Source organism: Ornithorhynchus anatinus, chromosome 3 (genome assembly GCF_004115215.2).
Source record: "Ornithorhynchus anatinus isolate Pmale09 chromosome 3, mOrnAna1.pri.v4, whole genome shotgun sequence".
Classification (NCBI taxonomy): domain Eukaryota; kingdom Metazoa; phylum Chordata; class Mammalia; order Monotremata; family Ornithorhynchidae; genus Ornithorhynchus; species Ornithorhynchus anatinus.
This window is the reverse complement of record NC_041730.1, coordinates 103,907,113-103,922,721: the sequence shown is the minus strand read 5'-3', so window position 1 is coordinate 103,922,721 and position 15,609 is coordinate 103,907,113. Positions and strand designations below refer to the sequence as shown.

Sequence of the window (15,609 nt, the reverse complement as noted above, 5' to 3'; positions counted from 1 at the left end):
GTCACTTCACTTCTCTGGGCCTCAGATACCTCATCTGTAAAATGCAGATTATGACTGTGAGCCTGACGTGGGACACACTAATTACCTTGTATCTACCCCAGTGCTTAGAACTGTGCTTGGCACATAGTAAGTGCTTAACAAATACTACCACCACTACCATTATGCAAAGTAATCAGGTTGGACACAGTCCCTTAAATAATAATAATAATAGCAACAAAAACACATATAGTGTGTATTTATACTATGTGTAGCGTATATATACTCTCTCAGGGTCACACCTGGAGAGTTTCCAGTATTCTACCAGTCTCGACTATAGGAGGGAGAGTCAAGCAGAGGCACAGTCATTCCGTTTCTAGCTTGGCCAGTGGCTAGCAAGTGGAAGGCAATCTGTTACAAGTCAAGTCTCCCCTGTGCTGGGCAGCAGTGATATGGGAGAGAGTCGAGGGTGGAGACTGAGGTTTACTGCATGGAAGGAAGCAATGGTAAACCATTTCCATATTTTTACCAAGAAAACTCTATGGATACACTACCAAAACGACTGCAGATGGAGGTGGGGCATTCTGGGAGAGATGTGTCCATGATGTCGCCACAGGAGATGACTCGACAGCATAAGACAAGACAAGTAGTGTATACACTAGAGAAGCAGTGTGGCTTAGTGGAAAGAGCACAGGCTTGAGAGTCAGAGGTCTTGGGTTCTAGTCCCGGCTCCACCACATGTCAGCTGTGTGACTTTGGGCGTCACTTAACTTCTCTGTGCCTCATTTACCTCATCTGTAAAATGGACATTAAGACTGTGAGCCCCACGTGGGGCAACCTGATTACCTTGCATCTACCCCAGAGCTTAGACCAATGCTTGTCACATAGTAAGCACTTAACAAATACCATCATCATCATATACACTATACATGTGCATATACATGTGTATATGCATGCAGACTATATATATAGTTAGTCTGTAAATGAAATAATTACTTTGAGGAAGTCCATTAAGAGGATGCTTATTGGAACTGCTATAGATGTTCCTGTCAATATTATCTTGCAGTTTCCAGCTTCTTGCTCTCAGGTTAAAGGGTGAAAACAGAAGCTGAGAGTGAAATCTTTGTAAGATAGGGATGCCCCAGACTTAATAAAGGGGAAATGGAGTTATCACTGATAACTTAAACTAGATGTTTCACTGCACCAACTTAAGGTCTTCCCTTAGACCACATTGTCATGGAATCCTCAGTAACATCCGTGGAGAGCTCTAGCTCTCACCTTTAGCTTATTTTAGAAATGGTACCTTAAAGGCTCCTTCCACCCTTCCCAACAGGAATGCTCATCAGACTTAGCTGGAGGAAGAGTAGCAGTAACCTTGTTGTGTGTAGGGAATGTGTCTATTTATTATTACATTGTACTGTCCCAAGTGCTTAGTCCAGTGCTTTGCACACAGTGAGCGCTCAATAAATATGAATGAATGAACAATTGAACAAATGGAACAGGGAAGGGTTTGGGCTTCAGGGGCTGCAGCTTCTTGCTAGGCTTCTGGCAGCGGCATGAACTCCAGGGAGACAGTGGTGGTTAAGGTGGTTGTTAGTGGTGGTTAGTGGCAGTAGCAGGAACTGTTCATCTTTTCATCTGCTCAGCCATTCTGCCACTGCACCACTCCTTCCCACTTCCCTCTTCCCACTTCCTGTGGGAACAGCATGGCTCAGTGGAAAGAGCAGAGGCTGGGGAGTCACAGGTCATGGGCTCTGATCCTGACTCTGCCACTTATCAGCTGTGTGACTTTGGACAAGTCACTTAACTTCTCTGGGCCTCAGTTACCTCATCTGTAAAATGGTGAGTAAGACTGTTAGCCCCTCGTGGGACAACATGATTACCTTGTAACTACCCCAGCGCTCAGAACAGTGCTTGGCGCATAGTAAGCATTTAACAAATATCATCATTGTCATTATCATCATCATCCTTATTGGACTGCCCAGAGTTCCTTCTCCTCCTGGGGGCCTGCATGAAGCCTCCAATTGGATTCCTCATTGATTCCCTTCATGTCTGTAATAGGCTCAAAGGTTCAGGGGACCAAAGCAGTTCCATTATCTCCTTCAAATCAGCTCCCAACTATTACACAGAGTATTTCCACTCCAGCTAATGGCCTTTGCCTTCTGTTGTACTTGTGCTAGGTTTTGAACTGCAAATTCCTTAGGGCAGTAAGCCCAATTATACCTATTGTGGTACTCATCTGTGTTGCTGTGTCCTAATGGGATAAACAAAATTGAAGAGGAGATTGAAACAAAACTATAAAATACCTCTTAAAAGAAAAAACTTCTTCCCAACGAATGTAATGAGAAACTTGAACTAAACTTTTTAAGTTCCCTGACTGCATTTTGGTGCATTATTTAATTATAAGAAAGGGATTGACAAACTGAGCTATTCTTCTTTAAAACTGCACGCTGAAGTGCATTTTGTAATATATGAATGTTCTATAAATCCCATTACAATGATACAAGAGAAGAAGACTGAAAGAATATTGGCTCCCTTATTCCCCAGTGTTGACGGAGGGTCCATTTTCCATTACGTGCTAATAATGAAGTTTGCAGCAGTGTGGGTCCCAAACAATTGGAGGATATGTCAGTATAATTTATAATTAAAATGGGGGAACAGAATTGTTTTATAAATCTTGGAGAAAACATCCATAGATAACCTTCTGCCTCATCAGAATGACACCTAAATTATTTTTGCATGAAAGAAGATAGTGAGGGCCTATAATAGCAGGGAAGTAAAAGGTTTTCTCCTCTTTTCCCACCCACCAAGAGTGGTAATGAAGGGGAACCAAACCAATTGATCTCGTCACGCAGAGGCTTGGTCTGCGACTAAAGTGAATGGAGAATTGAGAAATTGCCCAGTGAATGTATCGAAGTAGAGAACCAGTGCAGAAAACTCAAGGCCTAAAATACCTCAACAGCAGGATTTCACTCAGCAGCAGGATTTAGGGATTAAATTATCCAGATAATTGCCTCAGTGCTCCTTCCCTTTCCCTTGTGCCATTTCCCCTTACCCAAACTTTTCAAAGGAACTACAGCTGTATAGCTCAGATTTTCTTAGCTCTCTTCTGCCCAAGGCATGTCACTTGCTGTATTGTTCTTTCCCAAGAGCTTAGTACAGTGCTCTGCACACAGTAAGATCTCAGTAAATACGACTGAATGAATAAATGAATGAATGGAAGACCAGTCTTAAAGTCCTTCATTGAAGTCTTTCTCTCATTGGGGTTTAAGAAGATGGTGGTTTATTGTCTTCTACATGGAATGCTTTTCCATAATTTGATGACAGCATTAATTTCTGTTGAATAACAGATTGGAATGTTCTACAGGCCTTCTCATCACCAATTTATTAATAATTATGTTGGTACTTGTTATGCACTTATTTTGTGCTGGGCACTGTACTAAGCAACTAGGGTGGATACAAGCAAATCGAGGTGGATACAATCCCTGTCCCATGTAGAGCACATAGTCTCAACCCCCATTTTACAGATGAGGTTACTGAGGCATAAAGAAGTGAAGTGACTTGCCCAAGGTCACACAGCAGACAAATGGCAGAGCTGGGATTTGAACCCACAACCTTCTGACTCCCAGGCCCATGCACTATCCACCTCGCCAAGCTGCTTCTCAACCAAACATTGCCAAGGTGAGTAGGATTGTGTTTTATATCTCCTGTGTCATTTCCTCTTCACATTGTTCATTCAGTTCTGCTACCGAGTGAATTGCCAACTCACATTTTGACTGGACTGCTATTAAGTTCTTCCACTAACCAACCTGTTGGGGTACAGCACTGTTTGGGTACAGCGCAGTGAAGGGTTGGAAGAAATAAATGGGTTCACATCAGACCCGATGAATGTCACCATGTAAATTTTTCTTAATGCAGGCTTTTTCAAGAATGCAACCCCTGCATTATAATAATAATAATAATAATAATAATAATGTTGGTATTTGTTAAGCGCTTACTATGTGCAGAGCACTGGTCTAAGCGCTGGGGTAGACATAGGGGAATCAGGTTGTCCCACATGGGGCTCACAGTCTTAATCCCCATTTTACAGATGAGGGAACTGAGGCCCAGAGAAGTTAAGTGGCTTGCCCACAGTCACACAGCTGACAAGTGGCAGAGCTGGGATTCGAACTCATGACCTCCGACTCCAAAGCCCATGCTCTTTCCACTGAGCCACGCTGCTTCATTATAGGAGAATGAGTACAGTATTGTATCCATTGTGAGCCTTTAATGAAGCCAGGTTATATATTCACAATTGTGTGAAGGTCTACACCAATGTAGAGAACTGTATGTGCATATGTGGCACGTGCTGGGTAACGAGTGGTGGTTTATGTGCCTGCATACATCCATGGCCCAGCCTGGCCACCAGACCACCAGGAAGGACTTGAATATCCCCCAGATGAGTTTTACGCTACAGATTCAGATCCCAAGAGGGATTTTCCACAAGAAAATTCCTGCCCAAACAAAACCTCTAACATATGCAAGTCCACTGCTTTGTTCTAACATGTTCAAGGTACCAACATCAGCCTCTCTGTGTATCTAAACTGGCCTTCCAGGAATTTTCTGAATACAGCATATGAGTGTGTTTTATTCTTCCAAAGGCCTTGCCATCTCTTCTTTGAGTTATGCATCCCAAAAGTCCTTTGATTATGAGATTTCCTAACAGGCATCCTCCTGACATTATTTTTCCACAAAAGTATAAATGGTTTAAATATTCTTCTGTTGGCAAAATCTTCAGACAGAAATCAGCAACACTAAAAAATTGCAATTGAAACAGAAAACAGGAAACTTTTTAATGGATTAATTACTCTACATTTAAGGGTGGCACGACATACCCTGTGAAAAATAAACCATTTAGTTCAGTTTACCTGGGGCAAGGAATTTTTGAAAGGATTTTTAGAGAATCTAGGGCATCCTGAGCCTAGGCGCCAAGCTAAGGCAATCAGGGATTGCCCCATGTCAACAGAACTGCTGCTTCGGAGGGATCATCCTTTAGTTCTACCTACAATCCCATCCAGGGAACCTCAACTACAGTATAGCCACCTATAAGCTAGCCTACATTTCACACTTGTTTGCATGATCCTCTGCCTATTTCCTTCTAGTGCTATTGCTCTGGGGAGCTTGGATAATGTTATAATTTAGTAGCAAAGAAGACACCCGGGAGTTTTAGAGAGATAAGAATGTTCTGCTGCAGGGAGAGGCATGTCTTGCTGGAAGATGTGGAGACTCAGCTTAGATTTCAATAGCTCCTCAAGGGCTCTTCACATCTGTTTTGCTCTCCCAAGTATTTAGTAGAGTACTCTGTGCACACACAGTAGGCTCCAATGCACATTATTGATTGACTGATTGAAAAGAATAGCCCCCCTACTGTTTACCAAACACAGTGGGAGAGAACTGAATGACTCCCAACAAGGGGAAAAAAATGCCTCTGAGGGGAACAAAGAGGCTTTTTCTGTTTCCAGTTGGAGTTGGCAGATGCAGTACTGCTCTAAACTGCAAAATCTTTTCAAATTCAAGGAAATAAAACCCAGCTCACCAAGAAGAACCAGGCAGAGTACATACAACTCACATGTGGCACCCAAGGTAACATCTATCAATGAGAAAACCCTCTCTATTTTATGGCAAATGGACATTTTTTCAGCCATTCCCTCTAGTTTGTCTCCAGATTACTAAACTCTAGCCTCCTGAGAAGAACTCAGCCAGCCTAATCACCATGCCTTGTTCTCGTCTTTCCTTCAATCACTTTCTTATGCCCTTCTTTCTGCCTGAAACTCCCCCTCTTCACATCCGTCAGACCACTCCTCCCCCCATCTTCAAAGTCTATCTGAAATCACATCACCTGCAATCAATCACTGGCATTTACTGAGCACTTACAGTGTACAGAGCACTGGACTAAGCACTTACTATAATAAAAGAGAGTTGCTAGACAGGATACCTGCCCACAAGAGCTAACAATCTTGGGGAGAAAGACACTAAAATGAATCAAAGCTCAGGCAAGATGAATTGTCTCTCATCCCACCCCTCCCAGATCCTTACAAACTGCCCCCTGCACTTATGTACATATTCTTAAATTACTTAGTCCCCCCCACCTATAACCTATAATATCTAACTACCCTGTAAGATTGCAAGCACCTTAAGGGCAGAGATAATGTCTCCCAAGAACAATGCTCCTTTCAGAGAAAGAGCTCCATTAATACTGCTAATTGATTAACAGAAGTGTGAAAAAGGGTTTGAATTCACGGGGGCCTTCCCCATATAGCATAATCAGATATAAACTCATGCCCCCTGACCTTGCCTGTAGCGCCCCCCGTGGTTGCTCCCAATACCACACCCTGCCCTTTGGTGGGGGAGTAAGGAGTGACCGTTGACAATAATGATTGTGCTATTTATTAAGTACCTATAATAATCATAATAACGTTGGTATTTATTAAGCCCTTATTATGTGCAGAGCACTGTTTTAAGTGGTGGGGTAGATTTACAGGGTAATCAGGTTGTCCCATGTGAGGCTCACAGTCTTTATCCCCATTTTACAGATGAGGTAACTGATGTACAGAGAAGTTAAGTGACTTGCCCACAGTCACACAGCTGACAAGTGGCAGAGCCGGGCATGCCAGGCACTGAAATAGATACAGTTCAACCAGATCACACACAGTCCCTGTCTCATATGGGGTTCACTATCTTAAGGGGAGGAAGAACAGGTATTTAACTCCCCATTTTGCAGAAGAAGAAAATGAGGCACAGACAAGTCGAGTGTCGTGCCCAACGTTAAACAGCAGGTAAGTGAGTTGGGATTAGAACTCAAGTTTCCTACTCCCAGTCCTGTGCTCTTTCCACTACGACATGCTGCTTCCCCAGGAGGAGAGGATGGGAGGGAGGTGAGTGACAGTAATTCAGTTGCTCATGCAGTCCCTTCCTGATTGCACTCTCGTATCAATCATTATTGAGTGCTGAATGTGTGCAGAGGACACAGTCAATATAAAAGAGTTGGTAGATATGTTCCCTGCCCACGACGAATTTACACTGCTACTAACCTTAGAATCTTGAAGCAATTCCCCAGCCACATCAGGCCAAGCCTTCCAGGTTGGGATGAAATAGGGCTCCTGAATCTACCCAGAACTCTGCAGACCCTGAGGGGTATGTCCAGGTGGGATTTTGAGAAGGTTCCTGGGTTCCTCAGACCACCTTGGCCTTCTGGCCTTGGATGTAGGAATAAGCAAGACTCAAGCCTGCTTCAAGAACAGGATCAGAGAAGGAGGTTTAGCCAAAATGTGAAACTTTAATGCAGAGTCTGACTGCAAAGCCACTAAAATGAAGGTTATAAATGAAAATTTCCAACCTGAAAGTGGGAAGTTTTTTACCTTTGAAAGCCCAAGTCAACACTTCCACCTCATTCATTTATTTATTCAAAAAGTGGGCAGGTCTCCCAGATGAATCAGTGGTTGCTCTTGGGCAGTAAGGGTAAAGCCAATTACTGAAGTGACATCCTCAAAACTTATAGAAGTTCTTCTAGGTAATTAGACTTTAACATTTGGACAGGGCTTGAACTCTGGTTCAAGCAAATAGTGTTCTTCCTTTCATCATATAAAGGATGCTGTGCCCTTTGCCCAAGAATATCTTCAGTTTCAATAGTTAACTTGAAAAATCAGCTAAATAAGAAAATTCCCCCCCCAAAAAATGAATAAATGTCAACATTATCCAAATGATAGTATCTAGGTTTTTACTATTGTCCTCATTTTATTTGTAGAATCTGGTCTGCCTTCCTTCCCCATTAGATTGCAAGTTTCTTGAGGACAAGAGGGGTCTTCTAAATTTATTGTATGCTCCAAGAGCCTGATACAGTATTAACAACCCAGTAGGAGCTCAATAAAACTGTGATGGTGATGATGAAGATAATGAAGATAGTTTGAAATTAAAATGATGGTCCTGGGCACTAAAACAACTAAGCACTTGCTATTTCCTCCTGGAGTTTTCTGGGAAATAGAGTCAGACCTCATTCTTCTTTGGTCCCATTTACTAGCAATAGTATTTTCAAATACATTATAAATACACCTTAACCATATACATTGTTTTCAGTTATTTTCACAATGTCTGAGGTGGATCAGAACCCATAAAACCAAAATAGCTGGTTAAGAGCAACCCACGCAATTGACCAATAATATTTACTGAGCACTTACTCTGCACAGAGCACTGTACTAAGCACTTGGGCTAGTACAGTAGAGCTAGTAGATACAACCCCTTCCAACAAGGTTACATTCCACTCAGACATCAGGGTTAAAAATGCTTTTGTTGGCAGCAGTCTGGTAACTGTATTATTCAAGCCCAGAACCCGTCGTAGCAATGGAATTTATTAAAAACTAATTGTACACTACACTAAATTTTGGGAGAGAATACATAGTCCCTAGTCCTTCAGGAGGATCAAAATTTAAGTGACATTATCCAAGCAGCAAGGCTTAGTAGATAGAGCACGGGCCTGGGGGTCAGAGGTCATGGGTTCTAATCCTGGCTCTGCCACTTGTCTCCTGTGTGACCTTGGACATGTCACTTCACTTCTCTGTGCCTCAGTTATCTCATCTGTAAAATAGGGATTGAGACTGTGAGCCCCATGTGGCACAGGGACTGTGTCCAACCCAATTTTCTTGTATCCACCACAGTACCGGGCACATAGTAAGTACTTAACAAATATCACAGTTACTATTATTATTATTATTAGCTAGGTGAATCATTCCATCAAAGGGTGACCATTTCTTCCATTTTCATATGGTATGCCTTTTGTTTGATATTGAAACAGCTCTGTTTGCCTTTATATCCAATATTTTTAGTGGTCGTAGTATTTATTAAGTGCTTATGATGAGCAAAGCACTGTACTAAACACTAGAAGAGATAGGTGGGAATTAGACGTGGTCCCTCTGCCTCAAGAGGCTCACATTCTAAGAGTTTAAGTAAGGAGAAGGGATTTGGGAGAGACGCATGAGAATGAAACATTAAAACATAGTACAAACAAATACAAAAAATAAGCTCAAAGTCTCAGTGGGGATGGACGAACCTGAGAGCAGATGGAGAGCATGCTGAAGCAAAGACCCTCAGTGGAAGGAAGGAAGGTGGTAGTTACCATGGTACTTTTCTGTGTGGGGAAATAGGAGTGCAAAAGTATGCAGGGGCAGCTTGTATCTCTGGCCCTGCACACAAGGAGCATGCTGGGAGTGGGAATCTTCGGTGGTGCGGGGGGAAGGTGATGGTTACTATCACGCTTTTCTTGGAGGGGATGGAGATTATTTTACTTTTATTGTTATTGGGGTTTTATTTTTAAAATCCCAACTTCCCTTACCTTTGTCACCTGCCATTGGTTCCCACAGCCTAGAAGTGTCATCCACATTCAAAGGAATCTAGAAGGGTAACGTGCTAGCTTTGGAGCAGTGGAAGGGGTAAAGGGAGCCCAACGCTTAATACAGTGCCTCGTACATAGTAAGCACTTAACAAATACCATAATTATTATTATTATTCAGCTGGAGACATGCTAGCAACTACATGGGTTCTACAAATTTACATGGAGAACTTTCCCATGTGTGTCCTTAAGATGCCTCACTTACGTAATGTAACAGTAGTTTCACTGTTAAGCATCATGTAGGTTACATTATAGAGAAGCTGTTTGGCTTAGTGAATAGAGCATGGGCCAGCTCCGCAACATGTCTACTGTGTGACCTTGGACAAGTCACTTCAGTTCTCTGGGCATCAGTTACCTCATTTGTAAAATGGGGATTAAGACTGTGGGAAAGGGACTGTGTCCAACCTGATTAAATTGTATATTCCCCAGCTCTTGGAAAAGTGTTTGCACATAGTAAGCACTAAATAAGTACCATAATTATTAATTATTATTATTATTATGGAGTCAGCAAAGGGGTTTCCAGGATTCTTTAGTGCCCTCAGTGGCTACTGAACTTGGCATGGAGAGAAAGTCTTCATTAAGTTTAAGTGCTTGCTAAAAAAGGTCAGGAAAGTTTTTGTAGCCAAAAAACAGTGTTCAAGGATAATAAATGAATGAGAAAAATCTATGTAAACATGCCATGGTCGCATGCCGTATGAATAAAGGTTCAGCCTAAAACACATAGTCCCTCAGGACTCACTTTGGTATCTCCTTGCCACACTGACACATTTTGATTAATGTAGTCTTGAGTAGATATAGATTTTTTTTACAAAAACTAATTGTCTAAGAGTTTAGATTTTTCTGCTCCTATGCTACTGTGGGATGTTTCCTGAGTAGTTAGAATGCAAACTTTTCTTCGCTGCTGGGATTAGAGATAGATTCGATAAAAATGCTATGGTTTGTTTTTTTAGCTGTCATCAGGATTGATCGAGTCTTGGCCTGGTTGACTAAATGAAGATCCAGGTGAGAAAGTATGGGAGAGAATAGCCATGTGCCTGGGACTCAGGGATCCGGGGTACATATTTTATGACCTGAAGGAGGATTCCAAGAGGCATTGCTTAGTGAAGAAAACAGTGCTCCTGTGATTAAAGAGAAAACAGTGAAACAGTGAAAACTGTTCTTCAGGATTATTTTAAAGATCCTAAATCTTGTCTGGAACTCAACCAGGCCAATTACTCATCTGTGAGCCCTGCAGCCACTTTCCTCATCTGGGCCACACAACCATAAGTGAATTTTCATCAGCAAATGAGAAAAATACCTGGAGTGGTGAGGAGTACACAGCAAATTTCATTAAAATGTGTTTGATCGGATTAGGCCTGGGCACACCTATCAGATTGTCCTCCACCCAATTGAAGGGGTTGATTTATGACCCTCTAATGAGATGCATCTTCTGATTACTTCATGCAGAAGGGTTCTGATTTATTTGGAACATCTGCCAATCATATGACACAATCTGATGCAAATTTGGGATCCTGTTATCCAGGCAATTTCTCCACAAGCCTCAGAGCTCCTTGCTGGGGGATAATAATAATAATAATAATAATGTTGGTATTTGTTAAGCGCTTACTATGTGCCGAGCACTGTTCTAAGCGCTGGGGTAGACACAGGGGAATCAGGATGTCCCACGTGGGGCTCACACTCTTAATCCCCATTTTACAGATGAGGTAACTGAGGCACAGAGAAGTTAAGTGACTTGCCCACAGTCACACAGCTGACAAGTGGCAGAGCTGGGATTCGAACTCATGACCTCTGACTCCAAAGCCCGTGCTCTTTCCACTGAGCCACGCTGCTTCTCCTGTGGGTCAGGGAGGAGTGAGGTTCATGGAATATCCCACCTTTCTCTCCCTCAGCTCTGCCCCCTGGTTGCTAGACTAGTGATTAGGATTGATTAATTGACACTTAGACAATAGTTAAAATACGGAGATAAGGAGACTGACTATTCAGTCATCTTGAAGTACTTTTCTTGATAAAAAGGCTGTAGTTCAAAATGATGCTAATCCTTTATGGAAATATGGTAAGGAGCCAGAACACGGTCCCCACTGCCCCCAAACAGTCCTGAACTGTTCCTTCCTTTCTTTGCTATTGATATTTTTGAATGGTTCCATTTTAACCCATTTTTCTGTATACCCTAAATGTCTCTATAATTATCCTTCACCATTTAGGTTGGGAGCCCCTTGTGGACCAGAGACATGTCTGAAACCATTTTGAAATATACTCCCCAGCTCTTAGTACAGTGTCTAGAACAACTCTGGACAAGTCACTTAACTTCCCTGTGTCTGAGTTTCCTCATTTATAAAATAGGCATTAAATTCCTGCTCTCTCCTTCTATAGAATGTGACCCCCATGTGGGGCAGAGACTGTCTAATGTGACTGTAGTATATCTAACCCTAGCACTTAGCATAGTGCTTTGTACATAGCAAACTCTTAACCAGTACCACAATTGTTGTAACTAATGTAAGAACCAAATCAATTTGGTTTGGTTTCACTTTGAATTTGTCACTGAGTGTCTGACAAGATTCAACTCCATGGTAGAGGCCCATGTGGGAGGGTAATCCTCAGAGATGGACTCAGAAAGGTGGTGCCCGATAACAGGGGAGGTGATTCCCCAGACACAGGCCCATGACAGGAGTCCAAAGACCTGGATTCTAGTACCTCCTCTGGTTCTGCCACTGACTTGCCAAGTGTCAAGTCACTTACCTTCTGAGAACTTCTGGGTCCCCATCCACAAATAGAGATAATGGAGTTCACTCAGGTCACAGAGATCTTGTCAGGATCAAAGACGATAAATGACGTAAAAGTGCTTTGGAAGATTAAAAAATACCACTTATCTGCAAGCTGCTGTTGTTAACCTAAGCTAAGACTAATTTTTAAAATAAATTTGTTTTCCAAAAGACCAGAAGAATAACTAATCCAGTATAGTCTACAACTACAGTGTCTACACCAAGGAATTATTTGCAAATTAGAACATAAGGTAAAATATTAAAATAACAAATTGAAATAACTCTAAAGAATATATAATAAATTAGTCAATAGTATTGGTTGAGTGCCAACTGTGTGCCAAGCACTGTACTAGATGCTTGGAAGAGAACAATACATTACAGTTGGCCACAAACAGATTACAGTCTGGAGGCAGAGACAGATATGAAAATAAATTTAGGACAGGAGAGTCGGAGATGGAAGAATAGAAGGAGCCAATGGCAGTGTGTTAAAAGCTATTCATAAAGAAATGGGTCAAACTGTGGCCATCAAGTAGGTTTCTACAGTGTCTGACCTGCAGGTGATTATGAAAGAACTCTCCATAATACAATACCAGGCCAGCCCGTATGTGTCGAGTACTACAGCAGTTATTTTAAGAACACAGACCTGTGGATCTTCATGGAGTTCTGTGGTGCTGGCTCTGTGTCAGATATCATCATCATCATCGTCATCATCAGTGGCATTTATTAAGTGTTAATTGTGTGCAGAGCACTATAGTAAGCAAGGGAGAGTACAACACAAGACATATTCCCTGCCCCCAGTGAGCTAACAGTTTAGAGGGGGAAGACAGATGTTAATTTAAATAAATAATTCATAATATATAACATTATATATTGTAATAATTTATAACATTTAATTTATAGATATGTACTTAAGTGCGGTAGGGCAAATATCAAATGCCCAAAGGTCACAGATACAAGGGCATAGAAGATGCAGGAGGGACAGGGAACAGGGGAAAAGAGGGTTTAATCAGGGAAGGCGTCTTAGAGGAGATGTGACCTTAATAAGGCTTTGAAAGTGGGGAGCGTGGTGGTCTGGCATATATGGAAGAAGAGAGAGTTCCAGGCTAGGGGTAGGGTGTGGGAAAGGGATCAGCAGCGGGATAGACAAGCTCGGGACACAGTGAGTAAACTGGTGCTAGAGGAGCGAAACGTTCAGGCCGAACGGTATTAGGAGATCAGTGAGGTAAGGTAGGAGGGGGCAAGCTGATTTAGTGCTTTAGCCAGTGATAAGGAGTTTTGGTTTAATTGAGAGGTGGATGGGCAACCACTGGAGGTTCTTGAGGAGTGGAGAGACATGAACTGAACATTTTTTAGAAAAATGATCCATGCAGCTGAGTGAAGTATGGAGCTGAGTAGGGTGAGATAGAAGGCAGGGATATCATCAGGGAGACAGAAGCAGTAATCAAGGAGGGATAGGATAAGTGCTTGGATCAACATAGTAGCAGTTTGGATGGAGAGGATAGGGTGGATTTTAACAATGTTTTGAAAGTAGAATTGACAGGATTTGGTGACAGGTTGAATATGTGAGTTGAGTGAGAGAGATGAATCAAGGACAACACCCAGGTAATGAGAATGAAAGATTGGGAGAATAGTGGTATTGTCTTCAGAGGTGGGATAGCATTAGATCATGAAATAAAACTCTGATAGAAGATAAAATAGCTACAATCAACATTTAAAGGAGTGGAATAACTACATTTTATGAAAAAAATACATTGTGATATCAAGGCTGTAAAAGTCTAAAATACTGAAGGACATGCAAAGCTTGCAGACTTTGGGGTAGCTGGCCAACTCACTGAGACAAGGGCGAAATGAAACACAGTGATCAGAATACCATTCTATATGGTTCCAGAAGTGATCCAGGAAATTGGGTACAATTGTGTGGCAGATATCTGGTCTTTGGGAATTACTGCCATAGAAATAGCCAAAGGAAAGTTCCCATATGCTGATATACATCCAATGAGAGCAATTTTCATGATTCCCAAGAACCCTCCTCCCAAATTCTGAAAATCAGAGCTCTGGTAGGACAACTTCACCAATTTTGTAAAGCTGTGTCTTGTGATGAGCCCTGACCAGAGAGCCATAGCTACTCAACTCCTCTGACAGGCATTTGTCATGCACACCAAAAGAATGTCAATGTTTCACAACGAAGTCTGGTTGTGAAACTGAAATGCCAGGAAGCCCAGCAACATGAAGCTGACCAAGATGGTGTGGAAAATTCAGAAGAAGATGAGCCTGACTCAGGTACAATTGTCTGAGCAGCCTGACTCAGGTACAATTGTCTGAGCAGTTAGAGTTGGACACAGTTCGAGCTACCAGAGGAGTTAGCTCAGCAGATCTCCTTAGTAAACAACTGGTGTCTAATAGCCTTCCTCAAAGTATTATGCTGTCAATACATTTGGAATTAAATTTTCTTTGGAAGCCAGTCAGGGGTAACATTGAGTGTATCTGAGGAAGAGATGTCTTCACACGGCCACTTAATGCTTTACTAATCAGGAAACGGAAAGATTTGTTCAAAAGCTGACAACCTCATTATTTTTGTTTGGGTTGATCCCAGGCATAAACAGATTTCCCTAATTGATATGACCTTGATCTAAGAGGAGTTGTTGGATTTTATCCCATTTTATTTCCAGAAAATTCCCATTCAGATTCTGAGCCACAATGTGATCGACAGGGTTTAGTCTGGGTTCTTTCTGGGTAGCTTTCCAAACTGGCTAGTGGTGAACTCTCCACTCCTATTGGGAGGTACTAGTTTTGTCAGACGATTTTCTCATCCTTTATGAAAGCAATAATGGAAAGCATTCATCTTGCTCTGTTTCATTTCTTAACTAAATGGATGGTTTTAGGCTGTTGATCAGGCTGTGAAAAGCTTTTTGACTGTTTCACAGCAATTAAAAGTGATAATTGCTCCAGACTCATCCCTTCCCACATGATTTCACAGTGTGGGACTGCAGTGACCTATCTGTCTGTGCCCTCCAGCACAACTCCCAGGGCAGCTATCACAGGGAAAACCTTCCAAAGCAATTGCAGCTTTAATGCACTGAATTTCATTTCTTTTTTCCATTCCTATAGAAGTGTCATCAAATCTGTTCCTTTTCTCAAAGCTAAATCCTATTAGATAAAGGCCCCAAAACGATGACTTATCTAGGTCCCATCACATAAATCCCATAAAGGACAGCGTGAGGTCTAAAGCAGAAAGCGTTGAACAAAAGTCAGGAAACTTGGATCTATTTTCAGCTCTGCTACAGATTTGCTGTGTGACCTTGAGCAAATCACTTAACCTCTCTGGGTCTGATTATTCTTAGCTGGTAATACTTGCCCTCTCTCTTTGAGATACCATCTGCAAGGGATTTGTTTAAAACAGTTAACATATGCATGGGAGACACATTAAATCCCTCTTCAAGGAGGGATTTGTCC

At 42.0% G+C, this 15,609-nt stretch overlaps 1 non-coding gene and 1 pseudogene across 1 annotated transcript; both read left to right on the top strand.

The window, feature by feature from the left end:
* The first annotated feature begins 260 nt into the window (after nt 1-260).
* LOC114810760 lies at nt 261-398 on the top strand. The gene has a single exon (XR_003758455.1). It is a non-coding gene; the product is annotated as a small nucleolar RNA SNORA7 (small nucleolar RNA).
* Nucleotides 399-10,387: 9,989 nt separating this feature from the next.
* Nucleotides 10,388-14,450, top strand: LOC100681901 (annotated as a pseudogene).
* Nucleotides 14,451-15,609: the final 1,159 nt, after the last annotated feature.